We start from the raw sequence: 18,233 nt of genomic DNA, 5'->3' as shown, positions 1-18,233 counted from the left end.
TTAGATGAAAATATAATACTTATACACACTTGGATTATGCAAACATAACGAAAAGTGACACACCTGGGACATTTGTCAGTGGTTGTGCTCCGGATCTGTCACTGTATTTCACTGTAGTAATCCTGGATTTTAGGAACCCTGTATAAAAGGTGAGAGAGGCAATATTGGCTGATGCCAATCTTTGAGTTTCCTGTGCACGACGCTGACTCCAGGACTGAAACCAGGGAGATAACACTTGAAACCCTTTGCACATACACTGTCCAGACCAATGTGTATTTTTCAGATAAAAATTTTCAATCCTTTACATTTTCCTGCAGCAGTACCTATGCCCATTCACACGAGTATATTTAATGTTATTTTATCTGAGAGCATTCCTAAATAAACAAACATTCATTAACACTGTGGCCATTTTAAGTAAACCTTTGCCTAGCGATATGAAATGCCCTTTAACTCCTAGTGCCGTCTGCATGAGTTAATCCATTTAAGTGAGAGAACACGTTTTGTCAGATTGTGTGAGTCCGACAATTTTTTGAACCAAACTAAGCCTTTTGAGAATTGAATTCCATTTGCTTCAGAGGGAAAAAAAGTGACTTTCTGGTTCAAAGGAAAAATGCTTAGAAGCCATATTTGAAAGGCTCATAAGAGGTCTTACACATCAAATAACTCTTAGAAAACAACATTCTGATGAGTTAAGTGTAAATTAATTAGAAACATACAGATTGCTTTTCCCTGGCTATCCACATGGGTTTCAAAGTTGAAGAAAGAGTGCTTGACGAAATATGTTTGGAGTTTTCACGACCCAAAAGCATAGTAAAGTAGTTCAAGATGTTTCTATGAAACAAAGATACTTGTTTTCTTGCAGCGATCTTTCCAAACAAGTATACAATGAGCTCCTATTAAAAAACATTGGGACTCATGCAGGTACTCCATTTTGAGTCCATCAAGTATATCTAAAAGAGGATTTTTCCCCACAAAGAAGCTGATTAAGTCACTATAAGTGAATTCAAGCCTTGTAGTGCTTCTGGAAGGGGAAACATATGTGAAATAAGCATTAAGACATGCTCACTGCAAATCTGTCCTATATCAAGAGTGGGACTAGGAGACGATTTATGTATGGAATCTCTGAGGTGCTGAGACTGCAGACTCAGGAATAGCATTGCTACGAAGCTCCCTGGATAATATTGGATTATAAGTTTGGTCCAGGCAATCTGGTTATATGTCTATCAAGTGCTTATATCCAATTAACAGGGAGTTACAACTGATCAAAGAAATTAAAGCAAATGAACAAATGTAGAAACGAATGCAGAAAGTAGTTCCCTAGTACTATCGCTAGAGAAAGTACTTTATTATTAACAAATATTTGCTGTAAAGCAGTTGGTTATATGGTACTGAAAGTTAATGCTATTAGAATTCCCAGAGGAGATATTTTCAAACCTACCACAAAGAAAAGAATAATGACAAAGAGAGGGAAAAGGGGCTTAAAAAGTATAAAATACTACCTTTTATGTTTTTTGGCTGATTTATTTTTTCTTAATTATTTTTCCAATCGGCTAAAATAAAATTAGGATGTCCCTTTCAAAGTTGAGCACACAGAGATTAAGCACCAAGCCCATGCAGGAAGAGAAGTAATGGAACTCAACTACTCCGAACAGCCTAATTCTTGTCCTAGTATGAGGATTGTTTGGTTCATATTTTCAATCTACCATAATGAGGTATTTGGGGTTTTTTTTTTTCTTCCCAGAGTCCTTAAAAACTTAGAACTTTCCCCAATGATAACAAACTTTTGAAGAATTCTGAAATTGTTTTATATAAAAGCTACGCTATCACAGTTTCAAATAATTGATAGGGCTGCTAAGACAGCTGAACCATTTGGAATAAATTAGTTCCCTGGAGCCAGCTGGGCAGAAAAGCCTCCAAAAGGTTTGTTTTTTTTTTTTGAGTCTACCTCTTGAAGTTGATTTTGGAGTACCATTTCTTAGTTAACCCTCTTCCGCCTGCTCCATTCCAGGGAAGACTTGGCAGCTCAGCTCTATTTAAGATGTGATATGAGTTCTATATTCAGCCAGCAACTTCCACACATCTGTTCTCTCGGCTTTTGATTGCTCTAAAGTTCCAGTTTTGGTTGTGGGAAATTTGAAGAGGGAACCAGCAATGGATGAATGTTTGTTTTCCTGAGTGCTAGAGACTGTGTGTGTCCGAGTGGACATATTCCATCACACAGCCTTGCCTCAGAAGGAGGAATTCAGTGTTGCACAGCCGGACATTTTTCAAGACATATTTGTTGATGAGGATTGCCCCTCTGCAGGTCACACCTAAGGAAGCTTGCCGTTTGTGATCCAAATTCGGTAGTGCATTAGACTAAAAAGGTTCTCATGCTTTCATTTTGCTTTTCATCCTAAATTGTCCCTTCCTTTTGTGAAAATATTTCCTTTGTTCTTAAATACACTTCAAAGTTATATGGACTCTCCAAATTTTAAGGTAAAAAATTAGTACTGTCAATTCCCAATTTGCAAACTGGTTATCTTTTAAGCATTTAATATTACACAGATAGATTTGCAATTCAGAACAAGTTTTTCCATAGCAGTCCACAAAATGCACCACATATTTGCACTTTGGTACTAATGTTACTACTTCAGCTGGGCATAACCCTGTGGATGACACAGCTCCTGGCAGAAAATCCACACTGTCCTCTAGCTAAGGCTACAGGGTTAACCTCTGCTTGGTGGTACCTGAAACATGTGTTATGAGAAGAAGACAGCAAGGTGGACACTCATGGGCATCAGAATGTGATCTTTCTCTATAGCTACTTAAGAGATGGATTTTCTCTTAGTCCATATTTCCAAAACGATGCCCTGCCATAACAGAAGCGTCTGAGCATTTATGCAAATCTGTTATTTCATAAAAGGTTTCTGTGGCTATTTGTGAAGTTGAAGAAATGTTGGACTAAGCATAGTCAAGCAGGTTTATCTCCTCTGGGATTTTCAGGACTTTTAATGGGGGGCATCCTCTATGATTCCCCAGCGGGGGCTGCAGTGTGCAGGGTTCCCTTGACTTATTTCAGAACCTCTGACAAGGGCTCTACCAGTCCCTAGGGCTCCCTGAAAGACCATGTAGGAACTGTTCTGGTTACTCCATGTTTAAGTGTCCTCACTGGGGAGGCCAAGAGGAGCCCCCTCCGCAGAGAGCTGGGGTAGTGTCTCCCAATTGCAGTCTCTGCTATCTCTTTGTGTATATAAATCATTCATAAGTCGGGGGCTGATAAGATCCTCTTTTATTGGGGAAAGTAATTTATAAAAATATGTCAGCACCTCCTAATGTGAAGACCTATAAGGTAACGCCAAAAAAAAATTATGAGGGAAATAACTATTACATATTCTGGCCAATACAGTTCTGTTGGCTTAAAAGTAGGGGTAGATCCATTGCAGAGAATACTATCAGCTGTGCAGTAAGTAGATATTAATATTATTCCAAATATATATCAGCGGCCTGGAGACTTGACTTAAAACATACCAAAGCAATGAACCTTTCAAGACTAACATGGTTTTAGGAAAAGAAAAATATTTGAATGAAAAGGAAAAACAAAAGAAACTTGGTTTATAATATATCTTTGTATTCATAAGGTGCTTTACACATTTCATACTAGGCTTTATAGGCTATGCAGTGTGGCCACAGAGTGAAATGCCAAGGTGCTGGATTGTAGCAGGCAGAAATATGTTAGGGTCTTCCATATAAGAAGCCTATAGAGTTGATTATTTCTGCAGCATGTGCCGTTATTGCAGTCCCTACATCCCTGGAAGTGATTTCCTTTCTGCCAAAAAGTCAATGATTATAAAATCCATCCGTTGCTTCAGTGCAACTCTTAAGGAGGCAGCCCGAGCTGTGTGAGTTACTTCACAGTGCAGATGGAGAGCAGGCAAGTTTGGGCGTTTTGCAGATTACACAGACCAGAGGAATGCAGATCACCACCTGAGAAGATAGCATTTACAGAGAGAGGGGCTGAAATAGTTTTGCATTTTCTACAACAGTCTTGTTATGAAGAAGAAACTATTCCAACACAAATCAAAAGATTCACAAAGAACCTAAAGAGGATGCAGAATGAGGACTACAATGATGAAGCTCCAAAGAGGACCGGGAAATAAATGCTTACTGAAACAAAAACCCAATTCTGCCAGTTCTTTAAGGAGGAGAGAATTTGAGTATAATCTAAATCAGTGGTTCTCAAACTTTTTATTCTCAGGAAATGCTTCACATCTTAAAAATTATTAAGGACCCGCCCAAAAACTTTTTGTTTATGTAGGTTGTGGTTACTGATGTTTCCTGTATTAGAAATTAAAAGTAAAACATTTTTCAGATATATGCACAAATTTAGTGAGAAGTGTGACATTGGTTTACATTTTGCAACTCATGATGCTTAACAGAAGATAGCTAGATCCTCTTATCTGCTTCTCTATCTAGCCCCCTGCAACATTACAAGAACTCGGGAAACTACTAATGTACACTCAGAGAGAAAGAGAGTGAAAAGGTAAACAAGGTCTTAATATTAGAATGGGCAAAGTTTGACCTTGCAGACATGCTTAAAGCATGACAAGGACCTGGAGGAGTGCCTGAACTGCACTTTGAGAACCCAAGAGCTAAAGACATTGTATGTTCAACATATTTACAAATATCTATATACTGCATATAGATATGCAGTTATCTTCTCAGGTTAACTACTTACCAGCTTGTAGGTAGATCGTTTCACAGTGCAAGTTCAAACATCCTTAACTGCTTCTTTCTTTCAATTGCATAAAGCCTGCAAAACACATTGCAAGCCAGAATGGCAATAAAGATAAATAGATCCCATACTAAATGGAGACCTAACAAGATGCATTCCTGACTGTCAGTACTAAATATTATATTTTCACATATGGTCCTATTGTGTCCCAATAATGAGGTAGATGGCATGAGCAGTCTATGTTATAGAAGAGAAAAGTGCACAGAGAGGGGCTAAGTGACTTATCCAAGTACCATAAGTAATCTGTGACAGAGCTGGGACTCGATCCAGCCCAGGGCTGCTTCGGGTTTATCACCAGATCAACACACGATGCCAAAACACATGATTGAAAAGTGAAAATTATTGCCAGGGTGTTGTGTTGCCTTATTTGTTTCTTTATAAGCCATCATTTACTCTGCCAAATAGCTGTTTTGGTAGCTATGTGGTTGGTGCTTTGAAATTATTTTGCCTAAATGCTCTGTTTTAATATTTTGAAAATGCATAATTACTCCCTCTGTCCTTAATTTTCCTTACATGTAAAGTTTGGATCAAAATATCGTGAAGGCTCCAGCAACGACGTCTTAATAATGAATAAACCAAGACATATCAGAACTACAATTTTAAAAAAAAGTCCCCTCAAATTGGGCCAATGTATAAGGGCACTTTTGGTTTGCTCCATGATGGTGGATGGTACCAGAATTTTTTGGAAACTAGGAGCCAGAGATGCTTGACATCCTGCAACAATATGGAGAATACTGCACAATCAGGCCTTGTCCCCTGTCCCCACAGGAGTTTGAAATGTCCTGCTGGACAGCCACATAGGTAAAATCTTTTTTATAGTTTTCTGAACCTGGATACTTGCTGTTTTACATATACATGCAAAGTATTTTTTGCAGAGTTTTAATATGCATTGATTTTTCCAAAAATGCAGCTACCAAGTAAAGGAAAGGAAGATTGTACTTTGTTTTGCCTGGCAGTTTACCAAGAATGGCCCTCCGATTCAGTAAATCATGACGTGGTATCGGTGTTGTCCACGTTCATAACTGTCATATTCACAGTGATTCTACATGTTGATTTGAGCACCCAACTGCTTTAGCCAATCTCCTAGTGTAGACAGATGTAAGCACCTACACACCTATTGAAGCATTTGACTGTAAATTGCTTTCCAAAATTCTGCTTTATAATTAAGATGTTTAACCAATATTTTAATTGGGTATATGTAGATAGATTATATTATTTGTGCTTTTCATTGCAGGATAGTGAAGGGGCATTCCCCAATTTTTTTTAAACTGTGTTGATTCTGATAAGATCAAGAACCACTGGGTTAATTTCCCTCAGAAATTCCAATTTTTTCTTTTCTCTGAAATTTAGAGTGAGTACTAATAGATATTTGTCAAATTTCAATCCTTTTTGAAAAATTATTTATGGTTTCTCCCTCTGTGTTAATAAAACAGTGTGAAAACAGCTCGCAATGTATCTGACTGAACAATTTGATATGTTGGGGTTTTGGGGGAAGAGGAAGAGGATGATATATTGGATTGACTTCAAAAGAAGCCATAAGAGCTATATTTGGTTCCCTAATTTATGCAGCCTCAAGCTTCTCTGCAGTCAAAAACCCACGGCCGCCTCCACCATCACTACCAGCACCCCCACTGAGTACACACACACTTGAGAGAACACGAAGTTCCCTCTGCTCTCCCTGCTAACACAGAGGGAGAAGACATAGCTCAAAAGTATTGCTTAAATGAAGGAAGCCACAACTTCTGCGTGTACCCAAGCGTTCTCCTGAATATTAATCTTTGCAATGTATATCATAGGTTCAAAAGTGAATATTCTTTTCAAACATCAATGATCTTCATTTATAATTAAATATCAAAAACAATTTCAGTGACAAATGTGTGCCACTTGCCAAAATTAGATAAAAGTAATCGAAAGTTTTAAAATCCCAATGAAGTTTTGATCAGTGTGTTCTACACAACAAATAATCATGATGTTTATTTTGCCACCTGTACATAAAGTTTCTCCTTGGCTGCTTTCCTGAGCCATACAATTATGTTAAGATGTATTTTTCATGCTCTCTGCTCTCTGCAATCTGAGACATATTTTTTGAAAATTGAAAATAAAATGACTTTTCTTAATCATGTCATTTCCCCCCCCCAGAAGATGCTGCCTTTTTTACTTACTGTTTTAAAAACTGCCCAAATCAATACAACTTTCATGGTTGGCTACTAGCCTACTTGCTTGTGTCAGGGGAATATGTACAGTGAGGGGAATCGCGTTTACTCCTCTGGCTCTATTAGTTTTACAGCAATGGTTCATTAATAGCACACACCATTAATTTAGAGTAAGCCCTGCACTAATAATGACAATTGATTTCTTTGTTTAATTTCTCTATAACCAAATGGCACACTTTATAATGAACCCCGATTTAAAGTCCCTTTGGGAATCTGGGTTATATTACATCTTTTAAAAATGTTATGTTTGATGCCCTAACCCAGTTGATATTTTTCTCTTTGCAACATTTACAATACAAAAAATAAATCTAATTGCACCTTTATAATTTTAGTTATGTTTCAATAAAAGATTAACAAGTATTTCTAAAAATAAAAAGAATGCTTTCACACATAAATTTCCCTTTCGTCTTGTGCTGACATCCATTTTATAATGAACTACAATGCGTAGCACATTTCCAGGTTTAAAAACATTATCTTTTTTTTTGTTTTTGAGGAAGATTAGCCCTGAGCTACATCTGCCACCAATCCTCCTCTTCTTGCTGAGGAAGACTGGCTCTCAGCTAACATCCATGCGCATCTTCCTCTGCTTTATATGTGGGACGCCTACCACAGCATGGCTTGCCAACCGGGGCCATGTCCGAACCTGGGATCCCAATCGGTGAACCCTGGGCCGCTGAAGTGGAACGTGCGAACTTAACTGCTGTGCCATGAGCTGGCCCTAAACACGTTATCTTCATCATTCTCTGTGGCCTAAAAGTCAAAATTTTAAGGTGCCAACAACTACTTCCTCTGAACACACTGACCTTGAGCTAATCAGACATTTTTTCTGCTTTAACTTCCTCAGCTTTAAACAGGTTGCTAACATTTTAAAATACTTATTTCAAAAAATACATGTTAATGAAAGCCTCAACTGTCAACTAATCCAACCGACTACATCTCTCAATATGCTGTAAAAAAATAAACTCTTGTTGGCATAAGTACATATCCTGAGTGCAGAATCCCTGAATTCAAGTCCTGAGTCTGCCACGTATAAACTGGGTCATCTCGGCCATGTCATTTCACATTTCTGAGCGTCTGCTTCTGCATACATCCAAAGTGATTAATAATACATATTCTGCTTCACTCACAGGGCAGTTATGAACATCAAATAAGAAAACTCAGATGATTTTCAAATTACAATAATAAGATGAGGTCTAGAAGGAATATATTTCAAAGATCATGACAGTTTTCTGCTTTCTGGAATTCTGAACCCACCAGCATATATTTCTAAATAACCAAAATGAATCTGAATGGAACACCGAAGACTAAACAAAGTCGCATCTAGATGTCTAGCATGAGCTGAAACAAGGATTAACTGCATGGGCTACCTAACTACAGGTAAGTCCCAAAGAATTCAGTCTCCTTCCATCAGCCACGGCCAAAGCAAGGACCAACAACAAGAGATATAGCACATCAAGTCTATTATATTGTTAGAACTTCCTCTCTTATTTTTAATGCCTAGAATAATTTGTTGGGCATTGGAGGCAAAGGTAAGCCTTGCACCTATGAACATGACAGAAACATTAGTCAAAATCATGATTTTGATTATTATTCTATAGAAAAGTCCCAGACATGGATCTCTAGTCCCAGCCTATAACCAGAGCTGCACACTAATTTTTTTTTCCTGTGTGCTATGCATCTCATGTATCTTGTATATCCAAAATCAAATAATTCCACTTTGCACTTAAATGCATTGGTTAGAGTTTTTTGCTTCCTTTTTCTGTATACTTCTTAAATAGTTTGGGTAATTTTCGAAAGAAGCACATATAATGATGAAGGTGAAATAAAATAATGAATTTATGTGTTTCACTAATTCTTAGCAAATGGCCTGGATGCAGGTGTGAAGATGAACTTATGCTAAAACCTTACCTATCTCCTAAAAGATCAAGACTTTATAAGGAAAATAGAATTATAAATAAACATATTTCTACCAGTTACTCATAAGGTGTACATCCCATATAACCCTTGTATTTGAAACAGAGAAAATAAAATCAATTCTATTTTCTAACAACTGATGTGAGGCCCTTCACTCAACTCAAATCAACTTCACCCTCCATTGAGAAGAAGCCCACTGAGAAATAGTCGTGCAGCACATTTGCAAAGTCCAAATAGCACCAGAAAGAGACCATGGTTACGAAATGCCATGTGAGTGTGATATGAGTAATTAACAGATGAGAACATTTTTATTCCCTTCTAAGGGCAGCAAGAGATGAATTTAGCAGTGTATAATGACATGACTGATTAGCTCATTCTGAGTATAAAAATGGGTAGCTTAAATCTAATCCTCACACTAACAGGCCACAAGTATATTTCCTTAAGAAAAGAAGCAACATGTTCATAACCAGTGGCAAAAACAATTAGATTGGTGGCAGTCTTCTAAGCCAGCTACGAACACTGTCAAGGGGGAGAAGAGCAGACAGAATTAATCTTCCACAGTGGTCCAGGGCCTGAACCACAGTGGAGTAGAATCTCACGGTATTTTCCTGAGATACATTCTCTAACTTTAGGATTATTTAAATGAGATGCTCATATTAGAACAGAAACAAAAAAGGATAAGAAAATTAACAAACATCATTGACTTCTACCTTTGAAGACAAAAGCGAAATGAAAACTTTTCTGTTTTACTAAGAAAGGGAGACATAACACTGCTCTATAATTAGTAAAACGTTTGTAATTTATTTTCAAAAAGGCACACATCAATGTTAGACCGTAGTACGGGATAGCTAAAACCAAATAGGAATCCATGAGAAAAATACAGATATGTATGACAATATAAAGGTCATGGCAATATTCTATTTCTTGGATTGGGTAATGGTTATAAGGGTTTGCATTTTATAATTATTCACATTGCTATGTATTTATACTTTATAAACTTTTTTATAAATGGTTTGTATTTCACAATTTTTAAAGGATTATTTCAAAACTTTACAAGCTAAATAAACAGCAAAATCCCAGTCATAGTCGCTCTATGGCTTTGTCTGCCCTGTCTCAAAATACACTTCAGCCACTCGTTGAAGCTGCTGGAAGTATTTGTCAAGAAAGTCTTTTGACATCATGTAGATAAGATAATTGTGTAGACAAAGTAACGAATTTGTGTTTCACTAATTCTTAGGAAAAGGCCTGGGGGCAGGTATGAAAATGAACTCATGCTGAAATGTGCCTATTTCCTAGGAAAAAATCAAGCTTTGACAAAGACAATGTAATTGTAAATGAGTTACAAATACCAGTTTACCACAGTACTAGGATGCACACCCAATATAACCCTTTTCTCTGAAACAGAGAAAACAAAATGAAATATGACTTACTAGTGATTGCTATGACTTGACTCAGTCAAATCAGCCTCACTGTGCTAAGGAGAAGCCAACTGCTGTTGATCATCCATCTACATCGCAACCCGCTTCTCTGTCCTTCGAATTCACATCTGGAGATGTTACTTCAGATATGATCCTGGTAGATGAAACATGTAAATCTGGTCTTGGTTCCTATTCCTAGGTCACAGAGCATGAAATCTTAGTATCCTCCAGTCTGTGTATACATGACAAGATAAATAAATGCATGTGCCTGTCTAGGACAGGCGAGAAAATGCTTACTCCATAAAAGAGCATGCATATTAAAAAGTTCCATGGAAACAAGCAGTGCCCCAAATTTATTGATCTATTATATGGTTTCAAATGCAGAAATGAAACATATAGCAGCTAATATTGTGTCTAGTAATGAGACATTGTTGGTTAGATATAAGAGTTGGTAATACAGCTTTTAAAACCTCAGTCTACAAATACTCTTTTCTAACCTACACTGAAAAATGTCTGAAAGAAACAGGAGTGTTAGTAAACACACACACACACACATACACATTCATTTAAATAGAAAAACTGTGACAGTTACTAAAATATATTTTCTTTTAGACCATAAGTCCATAATCCTATGTTAATTCGACTGTCTGACGTTCATAGCCACCAGAGGGGAAAAAAACACGTCATGCAAAGAGCTAGACTTTGACTCTTTCTGGATCATGCAATGTTATTCATTTTGAATATTTTAGGATGTTATCACCTCACAAATTCTCATCATCTTTTTTATTCGTCTGTCTTATATCTTTAATTGCAGAATCACAAAGAGATTATGGGATGTTACAAGGCACTGGATGTATCAGCAAAATACACTTTTGCTTATTATGAACTAGCCCTGATTTCAGTAAAATTTCTCATAGGAAAAAAGATATGTTAAATAAAAATATTTTGACCCTGAAAACATAGTTTAGGAAATTGGAAATAGATTTAGGAAGAAAATAAGAGTAGGTCAGTGTTTTTCTTTGTGAAAGGAATCATTAGTAAGGGGTGGTCAAGGACTGTCCATTTGTGACCTTTCAGCGAAGGAAATCATTCTGATTCTATAAATTTCTATATTCCGGCTAAGTTCAATTACTTTCATTGTAAGGAATTATATTAGTGAAGTTACAATAGCTACTATAACAGATAAACCCTAAAATCTCAGTAGCTTAACACAAATCTCAGTGACTTAACGTAAGTTTACTTTTTGCTCCTGTAAATTCCAAATACTTTTCTTGTTCAAGGGTGCCTCTGGTAATTCAGGGACCTAACAATTCTACACCACGGAGAGAGTGCTTGAATCTCTGGCAGACAGCTTGCTGTCTCCTCCACGGAAATTGTGCTTTCAGGAAATCTCAACTTACAGGAAAACTCAAGTGATGAGTACTTATACACTGACTTAGAGGCTCCTTCCTCTGGGTCCTGAGATGGTCAAAATTGTAGTGTGGGAACTTCCATGCATAATAAATGATAGAAGAGTTTGGAAATGTCACCGTTCTGTAGTTAATGGAACCCTCCAAAAAAATAATAAAATTACACGTAGTACACACAAAAGGACAAATGTTAGACACAGGCTTTACAGACCAGAAAGACTTCTGATAGATTAAATTATAGATATTAGGGAAATTACACTATAAACGTGTCAATATATCTGAAAATTATTTTACAACAACCTTAAGGAATCATCTACGTCTATTTTGTTGACGTTTGCATTTTAACACATGAGAATAAGAAGTTCATCTAGATAGAGAAGAGGATGGTTTCAACAGAAACAAGGAGCTTTTTCTGAATTCTCTACTACAGTGGCAGCAAAGTTCTGAAGATCAAGCTGCTGTAATCACTATTTCTCCCTGCTTGTTCTCAAACATTAGACAATGTACTGTCTAGTCTATATTTGCCATCCTATATTCCTTAGACATATATTGTGCTATTGGTCATTACGTATCTTTTTGCCATAAAACATTTCACCATGCCCTTTATAGTTGCATAGAATCAAAGTAATTTGGGTATATGACTGATTTATTGATGCTGGACACATATGAGACCCAATTGGTACTTATTGCCAAAGATGTGGCATTAAACTATAATACTTTATTGTTAATGGGGCAGAGGATTTTTTTTCACACAAAAAAATAGATCTCACTAGAGATCTCTGAAAATGAACATCTCTAAATTGGTAACAAAGATCAAAGCATAGGCTGACACTTTCCCCGATAGTGTCTTGGTGATAAAAGCTGAAGTTGGGAAATAATGGTGAAATAGCATTCAAAAGGTACTCCTCTGAGGAAGTGGGCATTCATCTATAGCAGGATTCCCACGGTGCTGCAAATATCAAATATCTTCAGATTCTACTGTCAGATCAATCTCCATCTTCATTATCTTTCCAGGACCTCAAGTGAACACAAATTTGACGAAAGAAATGTTACCACATGTTAGAGCTTACAATGTCTTTCTGTCATTGCTGGAAAAACTAAAGGGACTGGCTATCATCCTGATTCTTATATTTAGCTAAACTTATTGCAATTGTTATCGTTTCATTTATTTAAAAACTATTTATCCAGTGTCAACTATGAGCCAGACAGTGCTTGGTCCTACAGAGATGATATTTAAAAACAAACAAAACCTTCAAAATATCTCTTCCTTCATGGAACTGATATTCTCTTTGAGGAGACAGATGAACAAATATTCCCATAAATATAGAAAGCAAACCAACAGAAGTCCTAGAAAAGAATTATGAGAACATACATTACTCTGGGGGTTGTGAAAGAACTCTTTGAGGTGGTTGGTTTCAACATGAGAACAGAAGGATATGTCAGAGCGACCCTCGCAGTGGGGGTGGGAAGCAAAAAGCTATGACTGGAGCATAGAAAGGAAGACATAAATGATGTTAAATTGAATGAAATTACATTATCTGATATAAGCGGATCACACAAAGCCTTATAGGCCACTTCACGTATTTCCATCTTTGCACTAAAAGCGATGGAGGACAATGACTTCACATAATTTATATTTCACGAAGATCACCCAGATTGGAGGAGGGAAAGACTCCAGTGGATGTGGAGAAACCACATGGGAAGACATTGCCTTCACTCTAACAGGTTTTCCTAGTTTTCAAGCCAACTCAATTTAATTATGCAATGGAACACAACTTATTTATAAAAAAGAATCGAATTTCTCATGCCACAAATTTTCCTGATGTTATTAGGCAGCATTATATACAGATGTGGCTTCCACTTTTGTAAAAAAGTTGATATTTTGTACACCACGTGTACACTGGGGTGTACCTACAATCTCTCGGGTGGGTATACCGTAGGTTCAAGAAAGTAAATCCTCCATTCCACTGCCTCTCTGTCCTTTCTGCTTATTCCCAAGGTGAAATTTTAATAAAAATTATGTACCACTGGTTGATGTCTTCTTGTCCCTTAACTTTGAAATCCTCCCAGCAAGTAAGCATCTGAAATTTCTCTTGACATACAAATGATGTCACACATATTGGAGTGAACCCTCAACCATCTTTGAACCAGAAATTTTATCTCCATTGGCAAATTTCCCTTTTCATGAACACCTTATCTATTTCATAAATAAAGTATTTCGGGAAATATTGACCAGCACTTAGTCTGTTCACATTTGTATATGCTACCTAAATTTCATAATTTAAAAGGACTCTATAATTGTGAGGTTTGATGGTATTGGCAATATTACCATGTCAGATCTTCTGCTAAACATCTGTGTGAAAATTAAACATGATTTAAATTCTAGTTTCTAAGATTCATTTCTCTCTGCTACTATTATACGAAACCACTATTAATATGCTGTGAAATGAGACATCTACAGCATTGCTAGTAAAAGCCTTTAAGTGGTAATCCTTCTGAATCCTTTCTTGTAATAGCTGAACATTTGCTGTACAAAACCAATGAAATTCACACATGCTGCTGTGGAGTAGTGGAGCGATTATTACAGCATTTTTTCCCCAAAGTACCTTAGGCTTTAGATGATTAGAGAATAGTCTTATATTTTAAACTTCCTGCCAACAATGTGGCTTTTAGTTGCATTGGATTGAGGACAAATTGTAGTATAATGTATGTTGACAGTTTAATAACATGGGTTACTATCCTTGGTGTACTTTATGATGTAATACATCCTTATAGGTGTCTCCAGAGAATTGTGCTATGATTTTCGAGGCACAGAAAATTCAATGAGCTAAAACAGTCTGAGTAAGATTTCTGTCTTCTGTATACTTTGGACATTTTCCTAAAAAATAAATAGGTGCTACCCTTCTAAAATATTTTTCTGACATGACTTTTCTGTTTTTCTTCTCAAGCTGTAGATTTTAAGATTGGAATACTACAATTCTTGTTAAATTATACATTAAAAATGTAAAAGTTTCTTTCTTTGTATAATAAACAGTCTTTTTCAGGTCTCAGAGGTAAAGTTCCTTTTTTATAAAAAGCTGCAATTGTGGTTTTCAAAAATCTCATTAAATATTTAGATCTTTCAGAGCACAAGTGTTTTCTGTTGAAGTTTAAACACATTTAGGCTAATTATTTCTAATGTTTTGACCATTGTACAAATACTTGTAGTATTAAATAGCTAACAGCGTAAAACAAAATAGCAAGTCTTATGTGCAGAATTCATGTAATTACTCCTGGATTTTCTTTTCATCAAGATATTTCTGGATGAAACAAAAATGGTACTACAATGCATTTTTAAAATGATATAAAATGTTATTATTAAATGAATGTGATTCCAAGTACAGATGTTACTTAATATAGCCTTATTCTCTGTTTGTTTGCATTTATACTACCATAAACACAAGAAAATATTCAAGTTCTCAAGCACACTAAGCCAACCGTGATTCCACGATGGACATCTGCTTTGTATTTTAGTGATTTACAGACAAGAAAACACGCTACAATATTCCAAAAGAAATATTCTCCCAATACCACTTAATTAAAAAAAAAAGGCAGTAATTTTATCATCCACCTATAAGGTGAAAAAAAGTTAGAGAAAATGAGTATAAAATCACTATCTTCCACAACTGCAATCCTTTATTCAGTCTTTTCCTTGTAAAAAGACAGATAACATGGGAATAGAGAAAAGCATAAAGTGGATTTCCTGTCCTAAAGGGAAACTAGTCATTTTTTATTAAGTACTCCCTATGTGCCAGGTACTGTGTATAATATTTGGCATACGCTATTTTCTTCACTGCTCCAAGCAACCTCAGAGGATAGGGTCCTTATTATTAGCTCCATTTTATAGATGAAGAAGGGGAGCAGAAAGGTCAGCAGTTCACCTAAGATCTTAGAGCAGAGAGATGGTGGAGTTAGGATTCCGACCCAGGCATTCAGAATTCAGAACCTGGAAGATATGGCCTTCCTCACTGACGAGGCAACTGACCTAGATTTTTAAAACCTGCATATGAGGGTATTTTAATAAAAATAATACAAGCCAATATAAAGACTATTAAGTGAATGTAGGTTTTGTTTATTGTTTATTTGAGGACTAAGAAACTCAATTATTTGGGAAATCTGTTCTGATATTCCTCATTTCAGACAGCTCACCCAGGAGAGAGCAGCTCCTCTTTCCCCAACAACTCAACATACTGCTCTTGAAAAGCTTACGCGACTTAAATGATCTCATTGTTATCATTACTATTACATTTTCTAGTGGCAACTCAGAGCCAAACTGTCTATGTGTTCAAAGCAAACAGATAAAAAAACCCATCCTCCCAGGTTTTGTGAAGCCCCTGGAAGCTGAGCAAGGGGGATCTGAAAACAAATCGGACTGCTGAATGTGAGGCTCAACCTGGGAAAAAAAAGGGAATGCCTTGAATTCCAGCCCACGTTGAACTTTTTGGTTCCAGTGTCTTTGTTGCTTTTTCTAATTTTTTGGCCCAGAGCTTGTGTGCTTTCCTCGTCCCAGGGGTTCCACCAAGCAGGCCTGGTTGGAAGAGATCCCAGTAGAGAGCAGAGGTCTGAGGATTACTGAAGTGGTTTTCTTTTTAATCACTTATAAAAACAGAGACAAAGCCAATCACCAGCCATGTGATTTGCTCCAAGTCACTGGGCCTCTAAATTCCCTGACGAAAGCCAGAATCAGCGCTTTCCCAACAGCGTTGTATTTTGAGCTTTTCTCAAGTTTGAGAACCGGATTGCTCCGGGAAGGGGAGGAAGGCAGAGAAAAAATACACTTAAACACATTAATAAATGGAGAAGATAGTTAAACTATCATGCTCGAGGACAGAGTATATGCCTAGGTGGCTCTACTCTTTTCCAACACTTTAAAAATTTATTCTCACTTTATTTCCCAGTTGATGAAGCTTAATATAATCTCTATTCCTTCCTCTCATAGACCCCTGATTTTTCTTCTGTGGGGTTTGCAATCAGAAAATACCCCTTAAAGCTGAATTAGGAACGATGATGAAGAGACCTAGATAAATCTGATTGCATTGGTGCTTACTAAAATTTAATTAATTAGCACCTACATAAACACTCTCTAGGCAATTGCAGAGAAAGGAGAAAGGCTCCGAAAGAGGAACCACAACTTCAACACCCTTGTGGCCGCGGAGCAGCCTTTGGAGTTGTCAGTGGTTTCACAGGAAGTCCCCACCCCCAGGAGACAGCAACAACAAACACCCTGATGATTAGCACAAAGGATTCATTTCATTTTATTGTGTATTTGTAATTTTCAAGACTTTAGTCCAGGTGACAACATTCATTCCCACCTACCCCAACCACCCCACCCCCACTTTAAAGAGAAAGCAATCTGCAAACTCAAACCAAATGTTTTCCATTTTTATTTTTCCTCTCTCAGAAATATCAGCAGACTTAGTCAAGCACAGGCGAAGCACCAGCCGCAGCAAGATGACGCTAACCCCCAAGATGTGGGGAGTTGGCTGTGTTCCTCTGAGGCTTGCACAGAATGGTATTAAAAGTAATGAACACACAGAGAGATCCTGCAGGGCACGTTGTGGTTTGAGTTTATGCCTCATTGGAACACTGTGGGTATTAGCGATACTTCTAAATCTGTGTGTGCATGGTGTTTTCTGGTATCGCATGGGTACTGACTCACTTCTCAACATATTCAGGCTTCTTTCCCCTTCAACTGCCCAATCCTCACACCCCAAACCTATGTCTGTCCTGCCCCGCTTCCCACTCCCCCAAACTCTGCTCTAACCAATTTACTAGGAGCTTTCCAGTCCCTTTCTAAACAAGGTGCCTGTCTTCCTGGAGCAGACGATGCCTAGGGTTACATCCCGAAGGGATGAATTTCAACTTAAAAAATTTCAAATTCCATTGCATATTTAAATTATGCTAGGATTTAAATTATATAATATCTAGGATCTAAACCAAAGGTTTATTAATTAATGTATAAAATGCTGCTTAAGATTACAAATAATAAGTACCAAATAGTTTGGTTGGAATACTCACAGTCCTTAAGAATAGTAAAGAAATGTTGCACACATAACTTTATGTTCAAAAATATACATATGAGCCAGCTGTACTAAGAGAATTTGAAACTAGAAAGAATCAATATTCCAACATTTACTATTCATCAAGAATTACAATTTCTGTCCAATAAGGAAATTGATACAACCGTTAACTTTACTTTATGAAGAAAAAAAACAAAATTAAAATGATACTTAGAAACTCCCTTGGTCTATTTCACCTAGTGATATTTTATTTGTACTTCCATTTTGTAGGAGGCCCATGAATCACATTATTTTAAATAACTTGTAAAATAAAAAGGCTACAATGACAATAAAATTCCAGAAATCAAGATCACCGTGACATCACTTCCCCTAGTAGGTGGACCTTCTGAATAAAATTGGAATATATGTGCATCTACCAAAGCTTTGGCCCATGGCTGAAGGATTTC

This window comes from Equus asinus, chromosome 9, assembly GCF_041296235.1.
Source record: "Equus asinus isolate D_3611 breed Donkey chromosome 9, EquAss-T2T_v2, whole genome shotgun sequence".
In the NCBI taxonomy this organism is placed as follows: domain Eukaryota; kingdom Metazoa; phylum Chordata; class Mammalia; order Perissodactyla; family Equidae; genus Equus; species Equus asinus.
The sequence above is the reverse complement of the archived record's forward strand: the minus strand, read 5'-3'. Positions refer to the sequence as shown.